We start from the raw sequence: 15000 nt of genomic DNA on the forward strand, positions 1-15000 counted from the left end.
ATAATTAAAAAAAAATTATTAATAATTATATTTAAAACAATATAAACAATAGCAATAATAAATATTTATTTTCAGATGAAAATATTTAGAACAATTTAAATGAAAGTAGTATTAAAAATAATTTTAATAAAAGTGATATAAAAAACAAAGAGAACAGTATAAATAATGAAAGTACTTTCAAATAAATTTAAAAAAATAACAATAATTAAATTCTTAATATTAATTAAAAAAATAAAAACTAAATATTTAACAATAATAAAATTCTTAAATAAAATAATGAGAACTAAATTAACAAAAATTTAGATCTTAACAATGGCTTAATATTAAAAAATAATAATAATCAAATATTTGAATATTCTGATGAAATATAAAGTATAGAAAAAATAACAAAAAATAACAAAAATAACAATAATAAAATATTTGAAAACTCATTAAAAATTTTAAGTAAAGAAAAAAATGTTGAATCTTAATCTGTAAAACAAATTTAAAACTTATAAGATTCTGAAATGAAGCTAAATAATAATAATAATATAATTAATAATAATATTAATAATAATAAAAATAATAAATTAATTCGAAATTCTTTAAAAGAATTAGGTCGTTAATTAGGTAGTTGTTCAGCTTTATAAGATTTGCACGCTTTATTTTAACTGATGCGAAAAGAGCAATTACAATCTTTAGCTTAATGTGGATTTTCATTAGAAAATTTATTTGAGAAAAAAATAAAAACTTAATTAGAAGAAACAATAATAGATAGTTGCGATTTGCGAACTCCTCGAAAAGTAGAGAAAATTAATAGAGAAGATTTGGCTATAACTTATTTGGCAAATTTATTAATTTAAATAATAACAAAATTAAAATTAAAATAACTTGAAACTTTAATTGCACCTTTTGGAAGTATTTTTTATTATTTATTAAGCGAAGATCATTAAAAAATACGAAGATAATATGAAATTAAAATGAGAAATATTAGAAAAATTTGACTCGAAGAAGACTCAATTTAAAGTCAAAATAATAAGTTTTGAAATTTCTTTATTAAGAAAAACTAAAAATTTAATAATAATTTTAGAGACTTCGAAAAATAATTGGCTAATACTTAAATTGCTTTATTACTTTTAGTTGATTGTTTCACTTAAGTGAGTTAAGCTAATCATGAAAAATTAGCTTTGGAGAAAAAAGAATTAAATCTTTTTTTAAATGGAGTTAATGTCAAAGTTAATATTTAAAATGCAAAAGAATTTAATTAATTTAGTAATTAATTTTTAAGACTTTTTTAAGACTTTTTTTCTTACGTACTTAATAGTTCGGATTTTGACTCAATTTAATTCAGAGAACTATTTTAAAATTTGCTAGAAATTTTATCGCTTTATTTAAAAGTTAATTAGAGTAGAATTTTAGTTTATGAAATTGTTGAATATTTTTGAAAAGAACTTCTTCTTGTTAAAAGACTTTTTTTAGAAACTTTTCTTATTGAATCTAATTTGTAGAAAAGTTAAAGTTAAAACTCAAATAGAAAAAATGAAAATTCTTTACTTTTAAATTAATGGAAAAATTCTATTTAAACTAATTCAAGTTCCACTTAAAATGAATCTTAAATATTTTTAAATAAAAAAAATTCAGATAAAAAAAAAAAAACTAATTTAGATAATTCTTTTTTTTTTAAAAATAAGAAAAATTATTTAATTCAAAATTAAAGCTACACTCAAAAAAACTTTTCTCTTATATAAAATAAATAAAATTCTTTAAGAAAAAATTCGAATTCAATTTAAAAAGATTAATTTTTAATTCAAAATTAAAAAAAATCTAAAATTAAAAATTTAAGTTAGATTTAAAATAAGTTTTTTAATTTCAAAAACTAAAAAATTTCTTAAAATAAAAATTCAAACCCAATTTAAAAAAATTCAATATTACAAAAAAATTGTTTAAATTCATAAAGAAAAAATTAAAGTTAAATTTAAAATTATTTTTATTATTTCTAAAAATAAAAAAATTCCTAAAGACAAAATATAAGCTAAACTTAAAACCATTTTTATTAGTTCAATAATTAAAAAAATTCATAATAAAAAAATTAATGTTAAACTTAAAACAATTTTTTTGACTTTAAACATCAAAAAAATTCTTAAAGAAAAAATAAAAATTTAACTTAAAATCATTTTGATAAATATTAAAACTAAAAAAATTTATAAAAAAAAAGGTCAGACTCAATTTAAATAAATTAATTTTAAATTAAAAAATAATTAATTTCTTAAAGAAAAAATTCAAATTTTAATTTAAAAAATTTTAATTAATAAAACAGCTTAACAAATTCTATTTATAAAGAATAAACTTAAAACAATTTTTTAAATTTCAAAAATCAAAAAAATTAAAATTAAATTTAAAAAAATTTTTTTTATTCTAAAAACTAAAAAGTTTCCTAAAAAAAAAATTAAACTCAAAATAATAATTTTGTTTTCAAAAACGAAAAAAATTCAAAAAGAAAAAATTCAGGATCAATTAAAAAAGATTAATTTAAGTAGAAAAAAAGTAAAATATTTGAATAAAAGTTTTCAATAAAAATGAATTTTTTTTTATATAAAAACCGATAAGCATTTTCGTATTTTTTAGAGACCCTTTCTTTATTAATATCAAAGGCTTTTTAAAACGATTTGTTAAAACTTATTTTAGAAACTTTTGTTTTAGACGAATATTTTTAAGAATGCATAATAGTTTTATTTAAAAAATTAGAAGAAGAAATTTTAATAAGTAAATTTTGATATTTTTTTAAAAGTCTAGCTTTGTCTGTAAAGAAGTTGTTTAAAAATAAAAATTAAAATAATAATAATAATGATAAAAAAATAATTTAAAAACTCTTTAAATTCTTAGAAAAAATCCTCGAAAGAACTGAAGATAATTTTTTATTTTGTTAATAAGCTTCCGAACTTTTAAGTTCTTAAATTTGTATGAAATTAAATAAGAATTAATTGAAAAGACTTTTTTTACAAAAATAACTTTTAGAATTTTTGACTTTGTTTTTCGAAATTTCTGAATTCAATTAAGATAATTTATTAATAATTCGTAATGTTATTTAATAGTGTTATTTTGGATTTGTCAATTTGTACTGTTCTTGTAATTTACTTGAACTAAAAAATCTACAATTTTCCGATAAAGAAAAAGATAAATTAGCTGAAAAACTCAAAAACTATTTTCAATTTTATAAATTGTAAATGCTAGATTTATATTTGTAAGTCTTGATTGCTATTGCAAATAATAGAACAATAAAAATTGGAAAAGTTTTAAATAACTCAAAGTACTTTATTTTTGCGTATAATAAATTTCTCTTGAACATGAAATAATTTAAACTCAAAAGAAGTTCGAAAAAGAACTTGCCAATTACTAAAAATTTAATTAAAAATTTATCAAAATTAATTTATAAAATTCAAATGAACATTCACTCAATTTAAATCGAAGCTGCAAAAATATTTAAGAAGATGGAATCAATCAATCAGAATAAAATATCAAATTAATAAATTAAGATAAAGAATTAAATTAATTAATTGAAAAAGTAAAAAATTAAAATCAATAAAATGAAAATTAAGATGAAGATAGAATAAATGAATTATTTAAAGAAGAAAAAATAAATAAAATAATTGATGAAAATGTAATAAATAATTCAATGAAATTAATAAATAAAAATATCGTAGAATTTGAAAACAGATAAAATAACTATAAATAAGAAAATAAATAAATAAATTTAAAATTAAATTTAGAAGCAGACTAGAGTTAAGTCTTAAGCAAAAAACTAAAATAATATTAAAATTAAAATATAAATATAAATAATAATATAAATATAAATAAAGAGTTTAAATAAGGAAATAATTTTTAAATTCCTATGTAAAAAATAATACAATAAAAAGAGTAAAAATAAACTCATTAAAAAATTCCTTTTAAATTGAACCTTTAAGAAATAGACGAAGACTTCGAAAAATATAGAGATTTTTATTCGAACGAAAGAAAGTTACGAAAGATTTATATGGACAGTAATTTGCATTCGAGTTTAGTTTTATTAATTTTAGCTTTAGTAATTTCTCCATAAGGCCATTTGGACTAAGAGTACTGTAGTTGGTTTCCGTCAAATGAAAAGAAATAAAATGTGTTATTTTTATTGCAATAACATTTTGCACAAACTCTTAATAAAAAAATGATTACTAAATTAGCAGCCAAAATTGGAAAAATTAATCCAAGTGGAAAATTGTTGTTAAAATTACTTTCAGAATAATTTCCGAAAAACAAATTTACGAATTGGACTAAGTTAGATAATGGAGCTTATGGAACAATTTTTACAGCTGAAACTTGTGGAAAAAAAGTAGCTGTTAAAAAAATATCTATTAATAAATTATAAGAAGAACGAAGTGTTTTATTCGATGTTTTTTCTGAGGTTAGAGCTTTGGATCTATTTCGATTTGATTAGTCAGTTTGTGACATGCTTGATTTTGGAGTCAATTAAGGACAGTACTTCATCGTGATGAAGCTTTATAAGTGTAACTTAAAAAAGATCGTAGAAAAAATGTGTTTTTAAGAGAGTTTAAAAAAAGTATTTTAATCGCTTTGGAAAAAACCTACTGCTTAAAAATTATTTAAAGCTTAGAATTTTACAGACGATATTTTCATCTAAAAACTTTTAAACTAAAAAAAAACTTTAATAATAAAAGATTTATAAATTCTCTAAAAACAATTTTAATAAAGTCTTTTACTATTTTATTAAATACTTAATTCAGTGGTTTTATTACACAGTTAAAAGGTTCTTCATTTGGACCTTAAGCTTTAAAATATTTTTTACGATTAAGGAAAAATTTGTATTGGAGATTTTGGAGTCTGTCATTTTCCAAATGAACCACTTTCAATTGTCAGAACCACTTAATGGATTTAAAGTCCTGAAATTGTAAAATAATAAAAAGATAAAATAAATCATAAAGCCGACGTTTGAGCTATAGGCTGTTTATTTTTTGAAATTTTGACTAATAAAATTTTATTCTACGAAGAAGATTGGAGTGTTTTTTACAGTCGTCTTTGTCTGGGTCCTTTAATAGACCAATAATAATAAGAGATTTTACCAAGAGTTTTATTAGATTTCCTTTTTTTTTTATTAGAACCTGACCCTTATTTAAGACCTGATGTTTTTACAGTTCTAACTAAATTTGAAGTTTTATATATTAGACTCTTTGGAGAACCTCCAGAAATAAATTTGCCTGAAAATGTTATTTAAGAGTCTATTGACACAATTGTTAATTAAGTAAGAGATTTAAATTGTCAATTACAAATTAAAGATCTCGAAACTTTCCCCGAAAAAGATTTTTTATACTAAGACTAAATAGAGTCTTAAATAATAACTAATGATTTGAATTAATTGCTGGAAAAGTTCGATCCCTTCGATACTTCAGTCAATTTTTGGCCTGAAACTCCTTGCTAATAATTGTTGTTCAAATTTTCCAACGAAGTCTTTGTAACTAATTTGAAACTCTTACCTTAAAATTCACTTTTACTAGAACACTAAATAACTTGTTTGTTTTCTTATAAGCCTCTTATTAAAGAACGATTTCGAGTTTTTACTTTTCCCTGTGTCGATTTCTTTCAAACAGTGGCTTAATTGATGGACGTATTAAGATTCATATTTCTGTATAAAGGAAAACTTCTTATAGTTGAAGACTCTGAACATTGTAAAAACTTAATTCTACGTTCTTCACTTTTGTACGTTTTTTGCTGGCTCTTTAAATTAGGTGCTTTGTCAACTTTTGCATTTTTAAACTCTTAGGTTTTCTTCTGGTAAATTCCCGATTAATTAATTAAATTTGTAGATTAAAATGTAAAACTAGTTTTTAAAATTGAAAAACTTTTTAACTGGCCAAAAATGCAATGCATTTGTGGCAGTAATACCATAATTTCTTATTAAATAAAAACAGAAAAAAATCTTCTAAATTGCAATTGTTCTACTTAAAATAACTTATGCTTTTCTGACGGTTGTTAAGAGTATTTAGACTTCATCAAAAAAAGATATTTTTTGCCGTGGAAAAACATTAAGTGACAACCTATAAAACTTAGTTAATTAATGTTCCCGTTGTTTAATAAAGAAGATTTTTAAAAAGTAATATTGTTGCACAGCAATTCTAATTAAATATTTGTTATTAGAAAAAAATAATCTAAAATATTTTCTTGTAAAGTCTGCCAAATGTGGCTCTTCGCTGAATATAATAATTAGTATTTTTTTATACTTAATAACCTAATAAGAAATTAACGTAAAGGACTCTAACTAAATATAAACTCCAAAAACCCAACTCCTATCATAAGGAATTTCAATTTATATGAAATTAAATGATTATAAATCATAATGCAATCTTATTTTTTTAAAATATTTATAAACAAGATTTAAACTTAAAGAAATTTCTATTTTATAAATAAACTGTAATAAAATTTTATCTAAATTTGATATTAAAGCGAAAATTTCTATATCAAAACTTTTATTAATAAAAATTTTATAAAATAAACTGTAAAAAAAAATTGTTTAATTCTGATAAAAGAAAGAAAATTTTTCAAAATTTTATTAAAAAAATTTAAATTTAAAAAATAAACTATAATCAAAATGAGTTTAAGTCTGGCAAAAAATTAAGAAATTATGTTTAAATTTTTTTTGTTTTTTTAAATTATTGAATAGATGGTTTTTAATTCTATTGCAAAACTAAATCTAAAGGTTATGGAAAATCTAAATTTTTATTTTTAAGGAATTTTTTTTATTCAGATTATTTTTCTATTTTAAAACCTTTCGGAAACGAGTCGAAAGTTTACATTTATAATTTTATAATTTTGAAATATTATATTTAAAAAAAAAATATTTCAATGTTTATTTTATAAAATTTTAACTTAATTTAAAAAAAAATATTTATACATTAAAAAATTTATTAAATTTTTTAATTATTATCATGAAAATTATCAAATAATTATAATAAAATTTTATTAATTTTAAATTTAATTTTTCAAAATTTAAATCTTTTTATATAAATTTAATTTTTTTCGATAAATTTTTTATTTCTAAATTAGAAATTTAAAATAAAAAATATTTAATTCAAAATTTTTCTTAAATTATAAATTCTTTAATTGAAAAATATATTATTTAAATTTTACTTTTTAAAAATTTTTATTTGATTCTTTAATATTAAATAAAAAAAATAATTAAAAAAATAAAAAAAAAATAAATATATACTTTATATAAATAAATAAATACTTTATATAAATTTATTTAAATCTTATTTTTAATAAGTTATTATTTTTTTTTATTATAATATTTCTTAATTGTAAAAATATTTGGCTATTTTATTTTAATAATATTTTTTATTTAATCTTTTATTTAATAACAAAAGTTTCCTTTATTATAATTTATTTATTTTATTTGTTATAAAATTATATTAGTTTCTTTTCTTTATATTATTTATATATTTTATTTTATTTGATTCTTAAAAATATTTCAATTTTAAAATTTTTGGGGTTGGGGTTGGGGTTGGGGTTGGGGTTGGGGTTGGGGTTGGGGTTGGGGTTGGGGTTGGGGTTGGGGTTGGGGTTGGGGTTGGGGTTGGGGTTGGGGTACCAAGGAAATACCCCGACCATCAATCATATCCTCACATCAGGCCAACTATCACCAAATTTGGACAACATAACATAAATGTGAGTGGTGGAGGATTTAAATATTTTAACTTTAGCCTTTATACTAGATATATTTTCTAGAAATTCAACAAAAACAAATACGACAATAGAACAAATTTAGTTAGTTTTGGTTTGCTTTTATTGAAAATAAAGTGTCTCAAATATTTAGCTAGTTTATTATGGAAATTTGAGTAGATTGGAAGAAAAATTCTACAGCTAAATAAAAGAATAAAAATGTGCTTACCCTTAGATGTGTTTCTGGTTTGTTTTCCTTTTCTGAGGTGTTTGCAGTATTTTGATAATCTTCGGTGGATCTTGGGTCGATATTTCATTTCCCTATCATTGGTGAACTTGAAAGTTACATTTAATTGACTTTTCTATGATGTCCACAAATCTACATCTCTTGCATTGGCATTGCAGCCTGCGAAATAAAATGAACAAACATTAAAATATTTTCAAAATGATATTAATTTACTATGGAATTTTTTTTATTTTAATTATCTACTACTAAATCATTGGTGTTCATGCAACACAAATGAATAAATAAAACCTCCAAATTCTTAACCTCGCCTTAAAGTTCATTGTTGAGATATTCCGAATCCGGAGTTTCTCTTGAATGACTTCGACCGAGAGTCATTGTGATGCTCTATTCAGAAGGTTTAACTTCTTGGAATGGTTGAGTCCACACTGAAATGTTCAAGGCATTTCCAGTTAACATTTCACAACCATCTTTTAGGGCTTTACAGCATGACCCTTCTCTTCAGATTTTACAATCATAATATTTTTTCAGTTGGGATAAACAACTTCGTTTCTATTCCATTAATCTGACGCAAAACCATTTTGGGGAGCGACCTTCTTTGTGCAATCATGGATATCTGGAGTTTTAGTTGTGTAAATATAGCCATAAATATACACATACATAAATATACATATATACACATGCTCTATATATATATATATATATATATATATATATATATATATATATATATATATATATCATACACATATATAATATATAAATACGTATACATACACACATTTATATATATTTATATATATATATATATATATATATATATATATATATATATATATATATATATATATATATATGTATATATATACATACATACATACATACATACATAAATACCCGGTATACAAACACACATGAATATAGACATATAAATATATAAGTAAATGGACCATTAAAAACGCTCTCAATACCCGGTATCGAAGAAAGTCCCATTGTTTTATTATATCCTAAGAGTACGAATGTGTTTTCATGAATAAATTGTTGTTGCTCTAATTTAGCAGCACGATTTAAGAGATGAGAAAATATAACGAATCACCTACTGACCACCTACGGCTAAGCTGACAGCTGCTGCTCTCAAGCAGCTCTCCAGTATACGAGCAGCAGAATTGACGACATTCTTATGCACTAATTGCCTACTTTAAATTCATCAGCGCTGCAATAATAAAGTCAAATTCAATAGAATACAGTTTCTCTGTCATAGTCAAAGCATTTTAATTTGACTTCCACCTAAATTTCTAACATCCAATATATCGAAGGGGGAGGGGTTCGGGGGGCGGAACTGGAGTAAATTATGGGCTAACTTTGTAATGAACAAATCAAAACGTCTCGTCAAGAACAGAGTTTCTCTGTAAATTTTAAAAACATGTCCCACCCGCACAAAGGGTCACCTCGTTATACGTAAGCTACTAAAACCATTATCACTTGTTAATTAATATCTTATTGAATATCAAGATAAAATGTTGAATAAGTAAGTGAAATATTCTCAGATTTTCTTGGCATCATCACATTAGGGATTGATTGGAATTACTTTTTTAAGATTGGCCCACTTGACCCGGCACTGGGACCTGGGAAGCCAATTCAGTACCCATGTGCAACTAGGGGAAATCCCTCAGTTGCAATATGTATCGAAAGTTCAGAAATGGACAGAAAAATGAAAGAAAGGAAGAGGGAGTAAGATAAAGAGGGTGGTTAAAATTGTCAGCAGCTAGGAGACAAAGCAACACTGTAAAGAACATGAGGGACTGACTGCAGATACGATTGTTAACCAATGCATTGACCAAACCGTCCTCTTCACCATAGACCTTGAAACTTAGGATTTTAGGTTCCAATTTCCCAATCTTTTTTTTGTTAAAGCAGATCTACATAACCTATGTTTTCCGGTTGGTGCACAATCTGCCGTTCCCTACAGCAAAATCAACGGCAGCACAGCTATTAAAAGTCAAGTAAAATGATCTTTTATAGACTTTGCTGGTAGAGTGAAATGGTCAGTCAATCAAATGAAATCATGAGTTAAATCACCCATTAACTCGATAAAAATACAGACTGGCTAAACAGTATTTTAGGTAAAAGTCTGACAAGTGAAATAGTCCACGAGTAGATTATCAGTTGAATGAAATTATTAGTCGGTTTGATGAAAGCTAGATTTCCTATCTCTGAAATAAAAACAATTTAAGAGTAAAATGTATGACACATAAAATGAAATTAACCATAGTGAGATAGACAGCCGTATCAGCCAATTGAAACCAGTTGACTGAAATTGTCTATTAGATAAGTGACGGAGATAAAACCATCAACTAAACGAGATCAGGAGAGAGTTGTCTCTTAAATGGAATCAGGAGAGTGAAACTGGCTATTATGTATGTGAAATCGACTGAAACTTTTTAAGTGAAATCATCATCAACTAAATGAAATCATTCAAGCCGGATTGTGTATCTGGTATGTTAAAGCACTTTAGTTAATTTGCCTCGCCAATTAAATAAAATAACTAAAAATTGCAAAATCTCCCATTTTCGTTAAGAATCAGTGCAGTGAAATCGGCCCTTACCTAAAAATCAGTCCCAGTGAAACTACCTCTGCCAAAACCTGCTTAGCTCATTGAAATCTGTAAGGTGAAATCGCTTCTTAACTTCACGAAATCATGTGACTGTGATGGCCCCAAGTGAAATTGTCTCAGCCTTGTGAAATTCAGTGAAATCACCTCAAGGCTGATCAAATCAGGAGGGTGAAAACAGCCTTTCAGTTAAACGAAGTCCTACTAGTTAAATTGCACTTCAGGTATATTCAGTCAGTCAGAGAATTTATCAAATATTCAAGTCTGCCAGCTAAATGAGGTCAGTCCTGTGAAATGGTCTATAACAAATGAAATGAGTCCTAAGAAATGGTCTATCGCAAATGAAACGAGTCCTGTGAGATGGTCTATGGCAAATGAAATAGGTCTTGTGGACTATTCTATCACCATGTTTAATCAGTAGTGAAAATAATGATCAGCCAAGTGAAATCAAAGTAGTTAAATACCATCATTTAAGTGTAACACCATAAAGTTGGGACTAGTGGAATCGTATGTCAGCTAATTGAAATCAGTCGTGTGAAATCGGTTAACATCTATGCAATCGCTTAAGCTAAATGAAATCAGCAATGATTAAAGTAGATTACTATAAGACTTACTTAGCAGCAACATTGCGCTGACCACAACCATATAATCATTACAAACAATTCCTAATTCCAAGATCGAGCGACAAAACTCTGTATTATAATACCAACAGTCATTATGGGGAAAACATGGAAACTATTATTATTATTATTATTATTATTATTATTATTATTATTATTATTATTATTATTATTATTATTATTATTTACTTTCTAAGCTACAACCCTAATTGGAAAAGAAGGCTGGTATAAGCCCTAGAGCTCCACAGGGAAAATAGCCCAGGGAGGAAAGGAAAAAAGGAAATAAAAAAGAAATTAATAAAATATTTTAAGAAAAGTAATAACATTGAAATAAATCTGTCATATACAAACTATACACACTTTGAATAAAAAAAAAGAGGAAAAGAAATAAGATAGAATAGTTTGCCTGAGTGTACCCTCAAGCAAGAGAACTCGACCAGAAGACAGTGAGGACCCTGGTGCAGAGGGTACGGTACTAAGAGCTTCTTACCATAGCCAAAGATTCTTCTACCCTTACCAAGAAAAAAGCAGCCACTGAACAATTACAGTACAGTAATTAACCCTGTGAGTGAATAAAAAATGTTTGGTAATTCCGGTATTGTCAGGTGTGCAATGACAGAGGAGAATGTGGAAAGAATAGGCCAAACTATTCTGCGTGAATGGCCAATACGGTTCGCAACCTACCCATCCCTACATTTAATATAACCAATTACTTTGAGAATGAGGTTAGCGGTTGAAGGACTTTTATTCCAGGACAGTATTGGGTTACATTCGCAAATACCTTTGCAGTTATAAAAAAAAAAGTCTCAGGTATGACGAAATATGTCAAACCAAAATATTAGGTAATAAAATTGAGAGCCAAGTTTCCTTCACTATTGACAAAATATTTCAATTTATTTGTCATGAGCCCCAATTACATGTTACATCGAACACACACACACACACAGAGAGAGAGAGAGAGAGGAGAGAGAGAGAGAGAAGAGAGAGAGATTCGTAACAAATTTGACTTGGTGAAAATGCAGTTCATTCGAAGTATATAAACCACGAATTTAGCTAATCTTTAGTACATAATGAACATACAATAGCACATCTTAAAAAACTGTTTATGAAATCAAGATATCTGTAATAAACCAATATTTCTTTTTCACTTACTTTATGCCAGAGAATCTGTATTTTCTTCAGAACTTTAGTTCATGGCCACTTTAAATTGTTCCATAAACAAAGTCTCTTCCTTTTATGGACTGTCACCACACCATATTAATACAAACACCCAAGTCTTGGCAAACAGACTGGACGATCGGACATGAACTTCCCATGCTCTACTAATTAAGAGCAATTCATCCAACGCTACAAGAATCGTCTAGTTTTGGGATTTCAACTTGGAAAATTGGGTTTAAAGCGAATGCTCCCACTAGACTTCCGAAAGACTGTTAAAGCTTTCAAGATGGAACTGAAGCCACTCGTTTTCAAAGTGCCCTCGATAATGTGGACATACTGTATACTGTAAGTCCCGTATGGGCCGGCCCAGCCATTAAAGTAAATTAATATACACGAAGCTAAGTATGCTGCGGATCTCTTCTACGGTTGGTACTTAAAAAATGTGCTTTGTACTCACGGTCTAGGTATATACATGTTTGTAATCATAGATTTGAAACAGAAAATAAGTTACTTCAATGACATCTGAACACGGAGCATGCAGGAATCTTATGTGAGGAGGATAAAAGATTAAAAAATCTCACACTCCATCTAAGGTAATAACGAACTCTCAAGTCATAACGATACGAGAATCCAGATACGAGTAGTGAAACAATCAACCCCAGTCTGAGTTAACGGACTGCCAATGCAAGAGCCCGTGTCAAACGGTCCAGAAAACGATCAAACGACCGACCGACCGAGAACGGCCGTTAAGTCAAACGGCCACGAGAAGGGATGTTTTGTTTTATCGGAGAAAACTTTCGGTAAATTTTAGATTCAAATTATAGCCTATTGCAGAAAGTATAGTAGTGGCTTGGGTGAAGGTTTGAAAATATTGGAAGAAATAATCTTATTAAGAAAGGTACATTTTTCTATACAGATGTTAGAAACTTGCAAAGAATACCTTTACTTTTAACTTGACGGAAATTCCATTTTGCGTGGGCATGTTATTGGCTTTGTTTAACACCCTTGTTTGCACTCGCATTGTCATTTGTTTATATTCATTGAGAGAGAGAGAGAGAGAGAGAGAGAGGAGAGAGAGAGAGAGGGGGGGGGGGGGGCGGCTTTAAAATTTATTTGTGCATCTCGAGGTAAAGCATTATGCTTAACCATATAATTTAGAGAGGAATGTATAAAAGCAGCTCGTATTCTTGGGGGCACAATTTAAAAAAAAAATACATATATAAATATTAATATTAGTGAGTAAGTTTGTTGAATCTGAGAAGGTGCCTTATATTTACACGCACCAATTCTAAGTGCTCTCTCGAGTAGCAGGAGCCTACCTGGAACCTGTACAGACCTATTCGAATTTATCCTTAAGTTCAAAAGAATAAATTGTATAGTTCTATGAACAACTTGCAGTAGTCATTTGGAAAGACTAAAAGCATTGCCATACATATAATAATCTACGGAGACGACCGCAGTATGCTTTGTTGTATAAGATCAATTGGAAATAATGGACGACGACAAATATAGGATTCGGATTTCAGTTAATCTTACCACTGTTATTGACAATTGTGTATGAACTACGACTAAAGGATTCATGATCCATTGGTACTGACGAAGAATATTTTGATTATTTATTGACGATGAATATTTTGAGTATTTAAAGAGACTACTACGTAGGATATGATGAATGGAGAAGTATCGAATTGTTAAAAGGGCAAGATAGAGACGACTGACGAAATCTTACAGAGGCCCTTTGCGTCAATAGGTGTAGGTGGTTATGAAAGTGATGATGATGATGATAAAAGAGACTACTTGCATGACAAATTATTGTGTACGAATTGGATATATCAACTTCTAAAATAGAATTGGGCCCAGTGCATTTCCCTGGGATATCCCTCTTCTCAATTGTTCATGCGAATTTCAATTCGTATGATATATACTATTATTTACTTCTCCATGTATGATATTGATGATACAGTCGAAAAAAATGAACTATCTTGCAACTAGTGATAGAGAATGGATGACACTAAAAACTAAATTGGAATAAAACAATTTACGGGGATGGGGGAAAAATAATATTATGAATATTAATGACAATTTGGTTCCCGATTATTGCGATTATATTCCTAACGCAATGCATTTCAATTAAATATAGAAAATCATGCACTTTCTTATCTGTATATATTTCTTCGTGGAACCTCTTTAAATCGGTTTGAGATTAAAGTACTTTTTTGTAGCAATTCTCACTGCAGATTAGTTCACTAGTTTATGTTGGAGCCGACAGTCTAGATCCAGCGACGGGTTCCAGACTTCAACAATTGACCATTCGAAAACAATTAGAACGATCATATGATCATTCTTAATTTGAAGAAAATAGTAAAAAAGTAATAATACATTAGTATTGCAAAAAATAGCAAGCCAGGGAGGGATATTAATTTAGAATTTACATTAAATTCTTACTGTGGTGTTTGTATTTATGCATGACCTTGGCTTCAGTAAACAAAATTTGTAACAACTGGACTATAACCAAAAAAATAATACACCGATCGAGAAGAGAAAAGTGCGATATACAAATAAAAAGTCAGACTATTATTTCCAACAATAATGCCCAAACAATATGAACAAAATGGAAAGGAACATCAAAAATTGCATAGACAAACACCAACGATATACAATAAAGAGCAAAACAAGCAACCGTT

General features: G+C 26.5%; 1 protein-coding gene across 12 annotated transcripts in view; it reads right to left on the minus strand.

Annotated features, from left to right (window-relative positions):
• LOC137615176 (uncharacterized) overlaps positions 1-15000 on the minus strand; it is an 851893-nt gene that overhangs the window by 537399 nt on the left and 299494 nt on the right. For 7 of the 12 annotated variants that reach the window (XR_011039180.1, XR_011039175.1, XR_011039172.1 and 4 more), the window contains exon 2: positions 7913-8089. The exons of 4 other annotated variants lie outside the window; for them this stretch is intronic. The gene's annotated coding sequence lies outside the window, so the exon portion shown is untranslated. Of the gene's footprint in view, positions 1-7912; positions 8090-8233; positions 8358-15000 lie in introns of those variants that run through there. One more of the 12 variants, XM_068344823.1, reaches the window with a different exon arrangement.

Source organism: Palaemon carinicauda, chromosome 21 (genome assembly GCF_036898095.1).
Source record: "Palaemon carinicauda isolate YSFRI2023 chromosome 21, ASM3689809v2, whole genome shotgun sequence".
NCBI lineage: Eukaryota > Metazoa > Arthropoda > Malacostraca > Decapoda > Palaemonidae > Palaemon > Palaemon carinicauda.